Below are 14,948 nucleotides of genomic sequence, written 5' to 3'. Positions count from 1 at the left end.
GGCTACTGCTCTGACCCATGTACCTGGGATACATAGACTCTGGGAGAAAGGAATTAGAGACACATCTACTACTTCCCAGGCACTGGCAAGCTAACTGGGGAAAGAAGACACGTAAGAGCCGTATAACTCGTAAACAAGTGCTCACACAGGGCAGATGATTCACCGCAGGTTTATGATTAGAGGAGGAGCTCTTATTACGGTGTAGGAGGATCAGACGAGGATGGCTGAAGACGGGAAACTTGACCTTGACTTTCTGAGGATGAGCAGTATGTGGTTCAGCAGAAGAACTTTAAAGCAAGAAGAACAAACCATTCAGAAGACAGTGACTAGGCAGAACGGCAGCAGAAGACAGCTGAGGCGGGACATGGTGGGCCGTGAAACTGGGAGGAAAGGTAAGCTGAGACAAGACAGAAAGTCCAAGCTAAGGAGCTTACAGCTGAGAATGTGGTGGGAATGGGTGGGGTAGGAGAGGGAAGAGTACCTACTGTGTCTATGCTCCAGAGGGCCACAAGTGTGACTGAGAGTCACTGGTGACAGTATGATGGAAAATAAGATCGAAGATAGCCATTATAGATGATAGGGAATCATCAAAAATGTCGTGAGCATCGACAGACAACAAAAAATGTAAAGGTTGTTTACTTAGTGGACAGTCTAAATTAGTTGTGAGAGAGCTAGAAGCAAGAAGCAAAACTGCTCTGTACAGTTGTTCAGTTTGTGCACTGCATAAAAAGCCAAGGGGGGAAGTGGGCACTGACATCAAGTGGAGCTCTGTGGGATAGTGTTTGTCCTGAAGGGTACAGTAAAGGTACCATACTAGCTAGCAGTGGGGAAACCAGCTGAGGCACAAATCTAGAACTAGGGTAGAACTAATGGAAATGAAACAGGTGGATAAGTGCAAGAGAAATAACAGATGACTCCATCATAAAAGGAAGAACACTAATTGATGGAGTGGGCAAGAGAGACAGGAGACTTTAAACTAGGCTCTCTCCTCCAAATGCATAAGGACTGACAGTTTGGCTGCTTGGTTTAAAGGGAAAAAAAAGTCAAAGTTGTAAGTCTTTTAAAAAGATAAATACCAAAACATATTATTTTAAATTAAAACCTATCATCATATATTTATCTGCCCATGTTTTGCTGTAATGCTGAGGCGTCTTCTGCAGTACCCAGCGGTACTTTCTTGTATAAACCATCTCAAGCCATCACCCTTTAAAAGGACGAATTTCTTTAAAGAAATGGTGAGGCTGTAAAGACACCGGAGAAACTGCGCGGAGTAGACCACGTTACTCTGGACAAATGCTGGCTACTCCTCGGTGGGAAGGTTATCCCCCCACCTTGCTGAATGCGGGCACAGAGTCTCACAGGCTTCCCCGCAGTCTCTCCCTCCACCCCAGGGGTCAGCAGGGCTCCAGAGGGGGCTGTTCCTTCACACTGTGTCCCAAGTAAGGACGAGGGCGACGTGGAGCAGAGCCTCGACCTGGGATTGCGGACGCACCGTGTGAGCGTAGATTATTGCTCTGAGCCACTAAGATTCCCAGCTTTTTACAGAATCACAACGGAACCCACCTATCCTGAACGGCTGACAATATCAGCGGGAATACTCTTCTTTTAGGGCTCCCCAACTCCTTTACAGTTACCTCAGCCACTCTAAAATCAGCCACTACTCCTTTTTAGAAGCTTACTTTTTATCAGGTGCTTTCCAAAACAGTCAAATTCAAATAAATTGTCGCAAAAACAGTAATTATTTTTGCACATATATTTAAAATCCTTATATTAAATAGAGTAATAAGTACAACTGGCATAAACAGGTTTGGGGAAAAGAAAACATAGGTGAGTCTGGATACGCACACATGTCCACTGGTGGGAACAGACACCCAAGAGCAGGGCGCCTGGGTGGCTCAGTCAGTGAAGGGTCTGCCTTTGGCCCAGGTCACGATCCCAGGGTCCTGGGATCAAGGCCAAGGAAGTCGGGCTCTCTGCTCAGTGGGGAGTCTGCTTCTCCCTCTCCCTCTGCTCCTCCCCCCCCCCCAGGCTCTCTGTCAAACAAATAAATAAAACCTTAAAAAAGAAAGAAAGAAACCCAAGAGCAGACTACAGGGTAGCCCTCTAGCTCTGACCATTTAGTGTGTATGGGCATCAGTTGATGTATTTTGCAGAGAAAAAGAACACCAACTAATCCAGCAAGTCTGGAGGTCGCTAAGACCTCATACTATTTTCTAAAGCTGTGAGCCTACAAAATTATAAGGGAGGAGCACTATCGTATTACCAGGTTAAAAATCTGGCTGGTTTTTCAAAACTATATCCAACTGTCATATTTTTTTCTGTCCCAAATGTACAGTCAGAAGTGCTTAAGTCATTTAAGAAAGCACAAAAATAACACTTCAAACCCACAACCAGACATAGAGTCAAGAGTACAAGGTCACATGTCATTCCATAACCCGGCTCTTAAAGATAGAATAAACACATAAGTTACTATTAAAAACTAAATTTGAGTTTCATACTTTAAAATTACATACTGCTTTAAAATTGTCAACAGAGATAAATGTCCTCTCAAGGTTGCCCAGCAAAATCTGAGTGCTTCCATTTTAGGTGGTCAAATAGTAAATCTATCCATAATTTAAATACTTTTAGAAATCTGATACTCGGCCTCTTCAATAAAAATAGGAACTTTTATGTAGAAATCATCTTCATATATTTCAATAGACTATTGAGAGAAACACTGTGTAAACACATATGCACCAGAAACCTCAAAACAACCAACCATAGTTTAAGGAACATCCTCAGCAAGTCAACCCTGGCCCCTTCCCCAATATGCACGTGAAGGCTCCCTCCTCAGTATCAGAGAGGATAATCTGAACCTCTATAGCTTTAAAAACAAGCAAATAAAAAACCCCACATCAGTAATACCATACCTGCCAAAATAATTCTGCCCTAGATCTACTGAGATGGCAACCCGCTCAGTCTTATTTTAACCAAGGTAGACGCTTGAAAAGAAAGAAACCCAAAACCAAACTCTAGGGAGAAAAACATTAATTTGTGAAATATGAGGTGAACTCAAAGAGAAAGTTTTCCTGAACCTTGACCTAAATCAACGTTCCCACTATTTTTTCTTTAACTGTGAGATAAGCAACCATGAGGACAGGATCGCCAAATGGTTTAGTCTTCTCATCAAATAAAACATCAATCCATCAATCAATCAATCATCATCATCAAAATAAAACAAGAGCGAGTCTGACACCCGGAAGGACGAATACTTTGCTACAGAATGAGGAGTTGCCATTGAGGAGCTGAAGACAGACAGAGGAACCTGACTTCAGGAAGAGAAGAGGGCCAAGCCCCACACCCTGCAGGATGTGGACACCAAGGGGCCAGGAGGAGTTGAGGGTTGACACCGAGGAACACAAGTCACCAAAGCCAAGAGACAAGTGTGACAAGAAGGAGCAGACGATCAACCATGTGGAGGATGGAGAGCACCGGGCAAGGAAGGAGACGGGGTTATCAGGCCTAGAAGCCATGTGTTAGGGGCCAAATTATGTCCCCCTCCCAAATTCACATGTTGAGGCCCTAACCCCCACACCTCAGAATGTGACTGTACTTGGACACAGGGCCTTTAAAGAGGTGATTAAGTTAAAACTAGACCATTATTGTAGGCCCTTCCCCAATATGACTGGTGTCCCCATAAGAAGAGAAGACTGGGACACAAAGGACACAGATGGAGGGACCACCAGATGAGGACACAGACAGAAGGTGGTTGCTTGCAGGCCAAAGAGAGGCATCGGAAGAAACTAAAGCTGCTGACACCTTATTCTTGGATTTCCAGCCTCCAGAACTGGGAGAAAATACATTTCTGTTGTTTACACTACCCAGTCTGTGGTATTTTGTCATGGTGGCGCTGGCAGACTAACAAACCATCCTATGACCCTTCTGGCAACTGCCTACTTCCAGTCTCTTCCTCCAGTCAACCAAGGTTTCTGACAAGGCCTACCTTTGACACTTGCCACACGCCACTGAAACAGCTTCAGATAAAATGTCATCCCCTGTTTGTTGCCCACTGCACTCCTTAAAACTCTCTCCTGCCCTGGCTTCCATGGGGCCATTTCTTCCTGGCTGCCCACTTCCTACCTCCATCACTCTTTATTCTTGGTGGCCTCTCCTTCCTCTACTCGTCACAAAACAATGTTCTTCAGAGTTCTATCATCCACCTTCCTCTCCTCTCATTCCACCCTCCAAGCAATCTTCACATTTTCAGCCAGATGCTGGCGATCCGTTCACTGGACCTCAGGCCCTGAGGTCCAGGCCTTGTACTTCAGTGATTGGCTGAGCCTCACTCACTGCCCTGAGGCCCCCTATCCCAAACAGAATCCATCCCCTTCAGGCCTGTGTGTACCAGCCATTCCCGGCCTCTCACAGGCCAGAAACTTGGGGAGCCCTCCCACATTCCAGCTAGCATAATATTCACAGCAATGTTTCATCCAATCAGCTTGTTCTCAATGTCTACTGTCAGAAAATAATTCGAAATATGGGAAAGGTCCCATGTACAAAAATGTTCATCACTGTATTATTTACAACGGCAAAATGGTGGAGGCAACCCAAATGCCCAACAGTAAGAAATGTTTGAGGACATTATGGTACTCAGTGGAATAATATACAACTATAAAATTTATTTCAAAAACTTGGCAGCAATACAGATCTTAAAACATACACATAAAAAGCGTGGAAAGGAATATTCAGAAATGACCATAGTTCCTCCATTTTCCAAACTTTCTGGAACGTTATTAGGATGATTCTCTAGTACAGAATGTCCAGATGAGAGTTCTAGCCATGTTGGACTTTCTGAATTGCTTGGCTGAAGGATAAATGGGAGGTTTACTACAGAGCCGCCTTCAGCTGTCATTCCACCTCCACACTACATCTGTTGCAACATCCGATGCAAACTCCCATTAAATAAATTTCCCCTTAAATCCTACTACTTGTAGCCTCAGCATGAGATCCTAAAAAAATTGACTAATTCTTTCAAGAAATCCAACTGGACATATAAACAGCTGTAGGACAGTGGAGCTCCCAACATCTGCCACGGTTATTAAGTGCTGTGGTAAGAAAAGATCATCGCACGCAAGCTGCTGCCAGGAGAGCAAATGTCAAGCTAGAAGCTGAATCACAGAAGATGAAGCCACCTCCACGTCAAATGTCTGCCAGCCTGTCTGCCACGTAAAGAGGCGCATCTTCTCCATCCGAAGAGGAGAGACGTTGACAACTACTCCACCCGAGAGTCCATGAAACAGAAAACTGGTCGCCCCTAAGGGCGTCGATTGGTACATTTCCTTTAACATTTGACCTACACCTTTTTGTTTGTTTTCCACATTGGCGACAAAGGGCAAGTATTAAGATGGCGCTGACAGTTTCACCTTTATTTCTTCAACCCTCGCGCCCCATCCTTGGATGCCTCAGACCAACGAACTCAACAAATTTCTCCTCCTCCATTTTTGGTGTAAATGAAATGAAACAGGCAACAGCCACAGAAATCATGCCCGCACCTAGGAGTGTCCGTGCTAAAACCCGGTGTGCAGCACCGGTACGTACATACGTAGGTGTGGATTCCTATGACGAATCCTGTTGAAAAACAAATACGAACTCCTAGTTCTACGCATTCTCCAGAGCTAGAGTTTACTGCAATTGTACTAGACTTCCTTACAGCACGGAAAGAATGCTCATATTTATGTCACATTCAAATTAGGCATTTGTGGCTAGACATGAAAAACATTATGAACTGTGAAATAAGGTAGAGGAAGGCATCCCCTCATTTAAATCCCCTCAAATAGATTTCACATTCCACTGTGAAATATCACTGAAATCAGCAATATTTCTCAAGGAAAACAGCTCTTCCACTCAGGCCAGGCAATACTGCTGTCATATCCTCTTTGGAATCTGTGTCAGTGTTATTTTGAGGTACTTCTAGGATGCCACTGCCTCAGGATAAATGCCTGCAGATAAAATGAACATAGTAGGAAAGCCCATTTCTCCGCTCACAATTATACAAGAGAGCATGAAAGGAAAGCTGGAAAGCTCCCTGAACTTTTTAAAAAGTAATTAAAACCAAAAGGCTTTTGAGGAAATGTGTCAGATTTGGCAACGTTTTCTTTGTAAAAATGCACTTTGGTAATTTTCCAGAATTCTGTTCTTCCAGTTTGGAAACGCTTAAAAATTCTGACACATAATGAAGTGGGAACAATACAGATCACCCTAAGCAAAATCGCGAAAGAGGAAAAATTTAACTTCAGCATTTCCTCAATCTTCCCTTGCTCTCAGCCTCCCAATCCCCCAAGATGCCTGGTGCTTTTAGGAGGCACAGACCCCCCAGAGGTTAGGGAGTTAGTTAGCAAGTAAATCAATCAATCAATCAATTAAATAATTATAGGTGTGACTAAACAAAAGGCAGCTCAATTTAGATTTTTAAGGGCAAAAAGTTATATTTCGTTTTACAATTAACAGTAAGAACTAAAATCTAAAATCTACTCTCCGAATTATAGAAGTGTATGCATCATTTCTGCATGACAGCAAGGAAAGGAGAAAGATGGGGGATTAAAAGGAACAATATTCAAGGGGGAGGGGGATTACAGGAGCCCAAAAGAGAGCGAGTAACAGATGGCTGGAGGCCCACTCAGGGAGCGCAAGAAGGAACAAAAAAGGAAAATAATGACAGAAAAAGAAACAAAGAATAAAGGGTCCCACAAGGAACAGCATCCCCCCACTGTCTAACGTTTTGAGAGAGCTCTACTAAGGACTTTAATAAATGCCGTGGCATTTCGGCAACAGTAAGCATAAACGGGAAAGTACTCCACCACCGCGTGTAAATGCGATCCGAGCAGGCAGAACCCAGGCGTCCCCCTCTTCCACCCCACTTCAGTGAACCACTAGGGCAACTGCCAGCCTGGCCTTTTCTCATAAGATTTTTATCATATTATTATTTGTACAGAAGTAACATAACCAGATTATAGAAAATGCGTAAAATAAGAGGGGTAACAGCAAGTCACCACAGTCTACTACACTAACACAATCACTGCTGACATTTTGGTTTATTTCTTTGCCATCTTTATTCCTACATATTTTTCCGGAGTAACCAGAGTCCCGTATCAAATCATAAATCATACGCATTGCTTGGATTCAAAAGGATCTGAGTGTCTGGCCAGGAAGAGGAAGAACCCCAGGAATCCACCTTCAGGAACGACCAAGGAGTAGTAACTAACATTTACGAGGCGTGTTTGCAGACACTCTTCTAGACACGTACACGTGAACACATTGAATCCTTACCCCCAAAAGAAGGCTCTCTTATGACCCGCATTTTGCAGATGAGAAAACAGAGGCATAATTGGACGAATTAAGCTACATGCCCCCAGTCACGGACTACTAAGCAGAAGAGTCAAGTCTCGGGGCGCCTGGGTAGCGCAGTCGTTAAAGCATCTGCCTTCGGCTCAGGGCGTGATCCCGGCGTTCTGGGATCGAGTCCCACATCGGGCTCCTCTGCTGGGAGCCTGCTTCTTCCTCTCCCACTCCCCCTGCTTGTGTTCCCTCTCTCGCTGGCTGTCTCTATCTCTGTCAAATAAATAAAATCTTTAAAAAAAAAAAAAAAAAAGAGTCAAGTCTCCAAACCAATACTTTGCGCAGAGCCGGGCTGTAGCCACTACGCCACACTGCCTCCCACTGAGGCCTGTTTAAGAGAGAACCAGGCTCTGTCACGCTTGTCCCACGTGCAAAGCCTCAATGACCAAAGAGCCGTTACTCCAGTGGAGGTGTGTGTAACTCACACCAGACCCCTCCACTACCCCAAAGCCTTCAGTGTGCATTTGAAGAAGGTGCCAGAGAGAGGGGGCAGGGCTTAGCTATTGGAGGAGCCAAAGGTGACCCTGCTCAAGACCCTCCCAGTAAGGGCAGAAGGGGCTTCTCCAGACTCAGAGCAAGGCCCCAGTGTGAGCAGGATCCTGATGTGTCCAGCAGAAGCCAGTGCACGGGTAATGGCGGCACTCAGACTGGGGGGCTGGGAGGGTTCGGGGATGGAGGATGGACCGAAGCCCAGGTCAAGCCATATCACAGAAGTAGCTCTCTTAACTCGAGCAGTTTCATTTAAGGAGGAAGAGGACCATACTGATCAAAAATAAATATTTTCGTGTCATCGTAATTTACACACTATGTAATACCACTATGATGATGATTTACTAAGAGGCAATAACTTAAGTCATTGATGACTAAAATTTCCATGAGTCTAAACAGCAGAGCCCCATCTCAGGGCTTCTGAACTTGGTTTTCACTGCCTGGAAAGCTCTTCAGGCTTCTCTTCCTCCAGCACCAACTCATCCCCCAGGTGGCCGCAAGAATGTCCGTGTCCTCAGACAGGCCCTCCCTGGATCTGCAATCTACTGCCGCTTCTTCCCACCCTCCTTACACTCACAGCCCCCTGTCCTTTTCCTTCACAGCACCCATCACAATTCATGAAGATGTCACAAATATCCACGTGCATTTCTGCAATGCCTCTCGCCCCTCATACGCCATGAGAGCAGAAATCACATCTGCTCTATCACCATTAAAGACTCGGCACCTAGTATCTGGCACGTACTAGGCACCCAAACACCTGATGAATGAATAAATCCATATAGGAAAGAATGAAAAAGTCACCTCCTTTTACTTCTAAAAGTATTATAGTAATTTAATTTATTTTTTAAAGGAACAGTTTTTTTTTAATTTATTACTATTTTTTTTAGTAATCTCTATACCCAACGTGGGGCTCGAACCCACAACCCTGAGATCAAGAGTCTCATGCTCTTCTGACTGAGCCAGCCAGGTGCCCCTACAGTAATTTTAAAAATAGAGTGAACTGTGACATTTCTATTACAGGTTGGTGTTTTGTGCTCTATTAGATAAGCCACCCAACTTCAGGCTCTAGAACAAACACACGTTCAAATGTAAACTTGATCAGCCAAGAACCATCTATAAACAAATACAAAATCAACTCCCTTCTTGTTCACCAGTCACACCAGTCAGAAATATGACATGCGATTCCCATGCCCATCCACGATGACCGCAAAAACCATAAAGCACCTGGGCACAAAACTAACAGAAGATGTAAAACAGTTTTCCATGTAAAATTATAAAATTTCATTGAAGGACAAAAGACATAGAAAAATAGAGAGGTGTATCAGTTAGCAGATGGCAAACCATGAAGCCCCGGAGACGGCAATCCTCCCTGAATACTATCTAAATGCAGTGCAACACCAATAACACAAAATTTAAACCCCAAAACTAAAACAAGCCACATGCTTGGGTAACATGTACAAGTTTACCAGTGTGGAGAAAGAGAAGAATGCAATGTGTGTGAGATACAGCAACAGACACAAATACAGAAAATGTCATTTTTGCGAATTCTAGTAATTTAACTATTATGGGTATGCAACGTTACTTTCAATATTTTGACTGTTTCAAGTATTTTCTCTTTTTTTTAAGCTGTGAAACAATAAATGCCGTAAGTTCAGAAGAGCAAGAGTCTGGGGGAAACTGACAAAGATGGTAACGCCACTGGGTTCTGAAAGCTGTACAGACAGATGGAGAGGCGCTTCCAGGGGGAAGGAGAGATCCAGGAGAATAATGAGGAAAAAAGCATAAGACACATCGGAGAATGAACCAAGTGTGGCTCACATCAAACAAATATTCTCATGGAAAGTCAGCCAGTAATGGATCCAGAAATGGCACCATGAAGGAACTATAGTCACAGCCCACAGTCACAAATAAAAAGCCATGAGAAGTCTTTCTGCAAAGAAATTTATTTAAAATGTGGTTTAACCAGCTACTTCTCCAAGGATACCTTTTTTCACAGTACATATCTACTCACTTTATGAGAGTTTTTTCCAACCTACTAACTTTTTATGGAATAACCCACTTTGGAAATTGCTACATTCTACTAACCCAGCCTTTCAGAGGTCTGAGCTAGAATAGAGGCTTAAGGATTTGGAAATAAAAGGCAACAATAAACCCCAAACATAACAACTGACCAGATGAATGGATGGGTCACAGAAAACAGAGAAGTAGGTAATGCTCTGGAATCCCAAGCCCAGATGATGATAGGAATGCTATCAGCACAAACAGTGAAGTCAAAGAGGATCAACTATCAGGTAATGGGTACTAAGCTCAAATTTAGATGGGTTTGGGAAGACAGTGAGAAACTCCCCTAGAAGGAAAATTGAGCAAGAAGTTAAAAGACCACAGTCAAGTTCCCAGATCTATCCCCGTCAACTTTATGAGCCTGAGCAGGTCTCAAATACGATGAAGGAGTTACAGCAGTGACTTTAGGCTCTTTCAACTTTAATACTCTAGTATTCCAAAAATTGGGCACTTGGAAGTCAAAATACCAATACTATCAAGTTCTACCTTTAAAGGTGTGAAATATACAGAAAATAGAATAAAAATAAACAATTCAAGAATTTGAGTATATGAACTTAAATATATGAATGAGAGGCTTTTAAGAGAGTGTGCAATTAGAGATGTTTAAGAGATCCATGAAACCGGGAAAGCTATGAAGTCTAACTCTGGCCCCTCCCCCAATGCCACAGAATACTTAGTTTTCTGCTGCTGCACCAAGCAGATGTCTAACTCTGACCCAATGTGGCAGTTCATATATTTTTATGAATACCTCTCGACACCGTGAAGATTTCAAGGCAAACGAGAACTTTTTCCTAGATGGCGCACCACATCAGGGGTAGATCAAAACTGGGGTCAACTTCTTACACCTGTGAGCAGAGTGCCTACAAACACTAGCCTCCCGCACGCGACTAAGCCCAGCGTTTGTAAAAATTAAGCTTTTCCTAAGAGCATTCGGGCTGGTATTCTAAGTGAATAACATTGTGATGATCCTTTCGAAGAACTTTCAAGGGAAAAAACGAGCAGCTAAGAACTGCAAATAGCACTGCAGGGTCTAATAATAAAAAAAATTAAAAGGAAGCAGCTCTCAGGGAGGAGAGATTAGAGGTACTGGAAAGTGCACACAGGGCCGGCACGGGAGGGATTTTTTAACGGAGACTGAAAAGTTTTTGAAAAACCCAAGAGTTTTTGTTGTTGTTGTTGCTGTTTGTTTTGGTTTAAGTGTATGAAAAATGCTTTCATGAAACCAGTAGGAAAATGATGGGCACGTACACCGTTAACAAAAGCCAATAGTTAACGATCTGTTCCATTGTCTTTTCAATTCCATTTTCAAAAATCTCTTTAACGATGTTGAATTCTTTTCTTTTTTTTTAAAACAAGTTTAAAACTGTGTAAGACACAATTCTGAATTGTATTTTCATTTTCACAAGGCAAAATGAAGCCATCTGTGCAATTTCCAAGCCTCCTGAGTCCACACAGGATCGGTGGGAAAGTCCCCGGAAGGCACAGACCTGGTTTCCTCTCGGCCTCTCAAGCTATCAAGGAAAGCCAGGCACCTGGTATTTTTAGAAGCTCAGCGGTGTTTATCGGATAAGCAAAGGAAGAATGTCAATTTTCACTTTTCTCCAGACTTCAATTTCTAAAACTGCCTGTCTTGGAAGAATATAAATTCCATACCAACCCTCTTCTTCCCCGCCTTGTCCAAAGTCATTCCCTAAGCCCCAGCTCTGCAGGGGCGCTCACACCATTTCATTCATATACATCAGACGCTGAACTCCAGCTGGATGCCCAGCAGCGTACATACTGCTCTTGGATAGACTGGAGACCAGAGGACCAGAAAAAGCCCCTGGAAACTTCCAGATGGCCATCTAATTCCTGCAGATAAGGAAGTGCAGGGAGAGGGTAGGGAAAGATCACCAGGCAAGCTGGCTCCTCACCAGCAGGCTGAATCTTGTTCACCAAGTCACCCTCATTTCAGGGAGAATGAGGCATCATGGGAGAGCCTAGCACAAAGCCCAGAAAAGGAGAAACTGAGAAGCATTTCAATCAACCCGCCCAGCTGTGGACTGGCCAAGGACACTCATGGGAACCCTGACTCCAGGTGACAAAGGAAGCAAGCCAGGAGGGAGAGACTGTCCAGGTAGGCTCTCCTTCCAACTCCTTAAAACGACCTCTTCAAGAGTGGCCCGGAGCTTCAAAGAACACTGCACCGCCAGGCAGCACGTTGTTCTGGAAAGCACACAGTCTTGGGCTTAATCTCTACCAGCCCTGGGCAAATTACTCAGTTCCCTCATCCAGAAACATCTCCTACTGAAGGACAGCAATGACGTTAAACAAACAAGCTACAGAAAATACCCAGGGGGCGCCTGGGTGACTCAGTCCGTTAAGATTCAGACTCTTGAGCTCAGCTCAGGTCTTGATCTCAGAGTCATGAGGTGGAGCTCCACACTGGGTATGGAGCCTACCTTAAAAAAAAAGAAAAAAGGAAAACTAGAAGTACCCAGGACGAGGCCTGACACAAAGAAAGCACCCAACACTTCACTGACAATAGCATGAATGTCACATAAAACATGAATGATTCATTCTTTGGGGACTTGGCCTTTCTTGTCCACAAGGCGAATACGGCTGAAGTCTGCGAACAGCCTTAGCGGGGTTGAATCACCAGCCAGGCTGAACACAGAACGAGGACAGGACGCTGGCAGGTGGAAGGGAAGGAAGCAGGAGGCACCAAGGACCTAGCCCGTGCCAGAGCCAACCAGGTGACTCGGCACCTTCTCCCATGGAATGGCATGTGATCCATCCTCAGGATTCCCTACACTCTCCCGCAGAATGCTGCTTCCTACCATCCCAACCAACCCAACCAGGGGCAGGTGTTCGGAGGCCTGACCCCTTCCACGCCACCAGAGGTTGGAGGAAATGAAATCACCGAGGACAAAGAAGGAGCGGGCACCGTGCTCAGTCTCCTCCCACTCTTTCGCTTTTGTTTGTTTTCAGCTTTTGTCTGGGCAGCAAGTGTTGGCGTGGCCTTGGTCACCACAGCTGTCACAGTCACTTTCTTTATTTCTCCAACATCCACTCCAGGCACGGTGGCCTGCCCTGCTGTGTCCTTTGAGGCACAATAGATTTCCTTTATTGCTTTTTAATGCATGGCCTCCCATCAACCGTGTGCTTAATAAAATATGAATGGATGAAGAAGGTACTGACAACAGAAGAGAAACCTATGGAAGGTTATGGGAGCGAGATGCTGTGCAGCGCCCATCGTCCTGCGCAGCGGGTAGGCTGGAAGGCGCACCTTGATAGAGCTCAGCAGACATGTGTCTGCCTCCCTCCAAACAGCCAGGGAAGGGCAATTTAATGACAAGAGACAGAAGTTACTGCACCTACACCGCACTCCCCGAAGCCCCCAAATGATACCCTATCATTATCTGAAATAATTAAACAAGTAAAGACAGAACTTTCAGTCTTGACAGTCTTATCTTAGAAACAAACAAAAAACAATATTGACTTTTCCATTGGCCCAGAAGCATTCTGAGAAATCCATAAACAATCGATGATGCCAAGTGTGAAAATCCATTCCGCTCCTGCATTTGGTGGTCCCTCTTGGGCCAAGGTCAGGTGTCTCCTGCCCACACCCACTCTCCATGCCACCCCAAAGACAGTATACCACTTCCATTCCCTTTTCACATGGACACCTAAGCTCACTTCCCCTGTGGGGAAAGGATGAGCCCAGAAATTCCATGGAATATGTGTTCCCATGAGCACAGCAATTTGATGATCTCAGAGGTATTATAAAGAAAGACCCTTGACACTTCCCTAAGGAAGAATGTCTTCTGTAAAAGGCGACTGCCAGGACCAAAAGCATGTGCTGGGAAACTCCACGGCCTGCTGTTGCGTGTGTTTCCAATTCTGATGTCCCACTTCCTCTTATAATAACATTCCTTCCCTCCTTACTTGTCTTCTAAAAAGACACTCTGGCATTGGGTCTCCAAAGGGTGCTGTTCTATGAAAGGCTATAAAATAAAAAGAGCTAAAATGGATTTCAATAAATATAAAATGCTTAAACACTATGTAAGATCTATTCCATCCCACCACTTTTAAATGTTTCCAAAAAAGAACTTATTTTTATATGTTGGCAGCCTAACTTCTTAAAAATAAAGTTTCCTTCACTTAAAGCTTATTCACACCGGCCATCACACAACATAAAGCTTTTTAGCAAATACACTTTTAAGAGTTGTGATGTCACTATTGTGACTTCCAAACCTATCTCACAAGGGTTTCTTTTTTTTTAAAAGATTTTATTTATTTATCAGATAGGGAGAGAACACAAGCAGGGAAAGAGGCAGAAGGAGAGGGAGAAGCAGACTCCCCACTGAGCAGGGAGCTGGGGAGGGGAAGGGGAGATGGTCCTGGGATCATGACTTGAGTGGAAGGCAGATGCTTAGCCCTTAACCGACTGAGACACCCAGGTGCCCCACAGAGGTTTCCGATAGGATTGTTATGATAATATATGGGAAAGTGATAAGAAATTTGCAAAAGCCTAATCAAATAGATAATCAAACTGTTGTTATTCCAATTTTTAAAAAGATATCATACCTTACAGTGTTTACTTAAAAATAGAATACGGACTTTGGAAACAGAGGTGGGAGTTCAAATTTCACCTCCACCACTTACTAGTTACCTACACGCAAGTGGGATGTAAGAGGCAAGCTAGTAAACTCCCTAGGCCTTGTTTCAACTGTAAAATGGATATAATACCCACCTTAGCAAGTTGCGAGGATTCATAGAGTAATGTATGCAAAACCCATTATACATAGTAAACACTTACTAAATGATAGTTAAAATTATTGTTAGGCTATTTAATGAAAATCCAAATACCCAGCTGTTAAAACTAGTAGAAGGGAGGGGGAAGAGGGGAGAATCTCACCCAAAGGGGGGACAGATGCTAAAAACATGGATCTCACACTCTGAGGATCCCTTCTTCGCCAAACCACTCCTACCCCCACTCCTTCCCCCCTGAGGTCAGAAGCTCCTCCTTGCTTTGCATAACT

General features: G+C 44.0%; 1 protein-coding gene, 1 long non-coding RNA gene and 1 other non-coding gene across 6 annotated transcripts in view; 1 reads left to right on the top strand and 2 right to left on the bottom strand.

Annotated features, from left to right (window-relative positions):
• Nucleotides 1-14,948, bottom strand: part of MYO1B (myosin IB) — a 175,220-nt gene that overhangs the window by 157,660 nt on the left and 2,612 nt on the right. The gene's annotated exons all lie outside the window — the stretch shown is intronic.
• On the top strand, nt 302-13,967 carry LOC123798151 (uncharacterized). The gene is made up of 3 exons (XR_006781185.2): nt 302-392; nt 9,490-10,154; nt 11,331-13,967. It is a non-coding gene; the product is annotated as an uncharacterized LOC123798151 (long non-coding RNA).
• TRNAK-CUU (transfer RNA lysine (anticodon CUU)) lies at nt 8,760-8,832 on the bottom strand. Its single transcript has one exon. It is a non-coding gene; the product is annotated as a tRNA-Lys (tRNA).

The sequence above is a fragment of the Ursus americanus genome, chromosome 1, assembly GCF_024610735.1.
Source record: "Ursus americanus isolate L20-20 chromosome 1, mUrsAme1.1.p, whole genome shotgun sequence".
NCBI lineage: Eukaryota > Metazoa > Chordata > Mammalia > Carnivora > Ursidae > Ursus > Ursus americanus.
The sequence above is the reverse complement of the archived record's forward strand: the minus strand, read 5'-3'. Positions and strand labels throughout refer to the sequence as shown.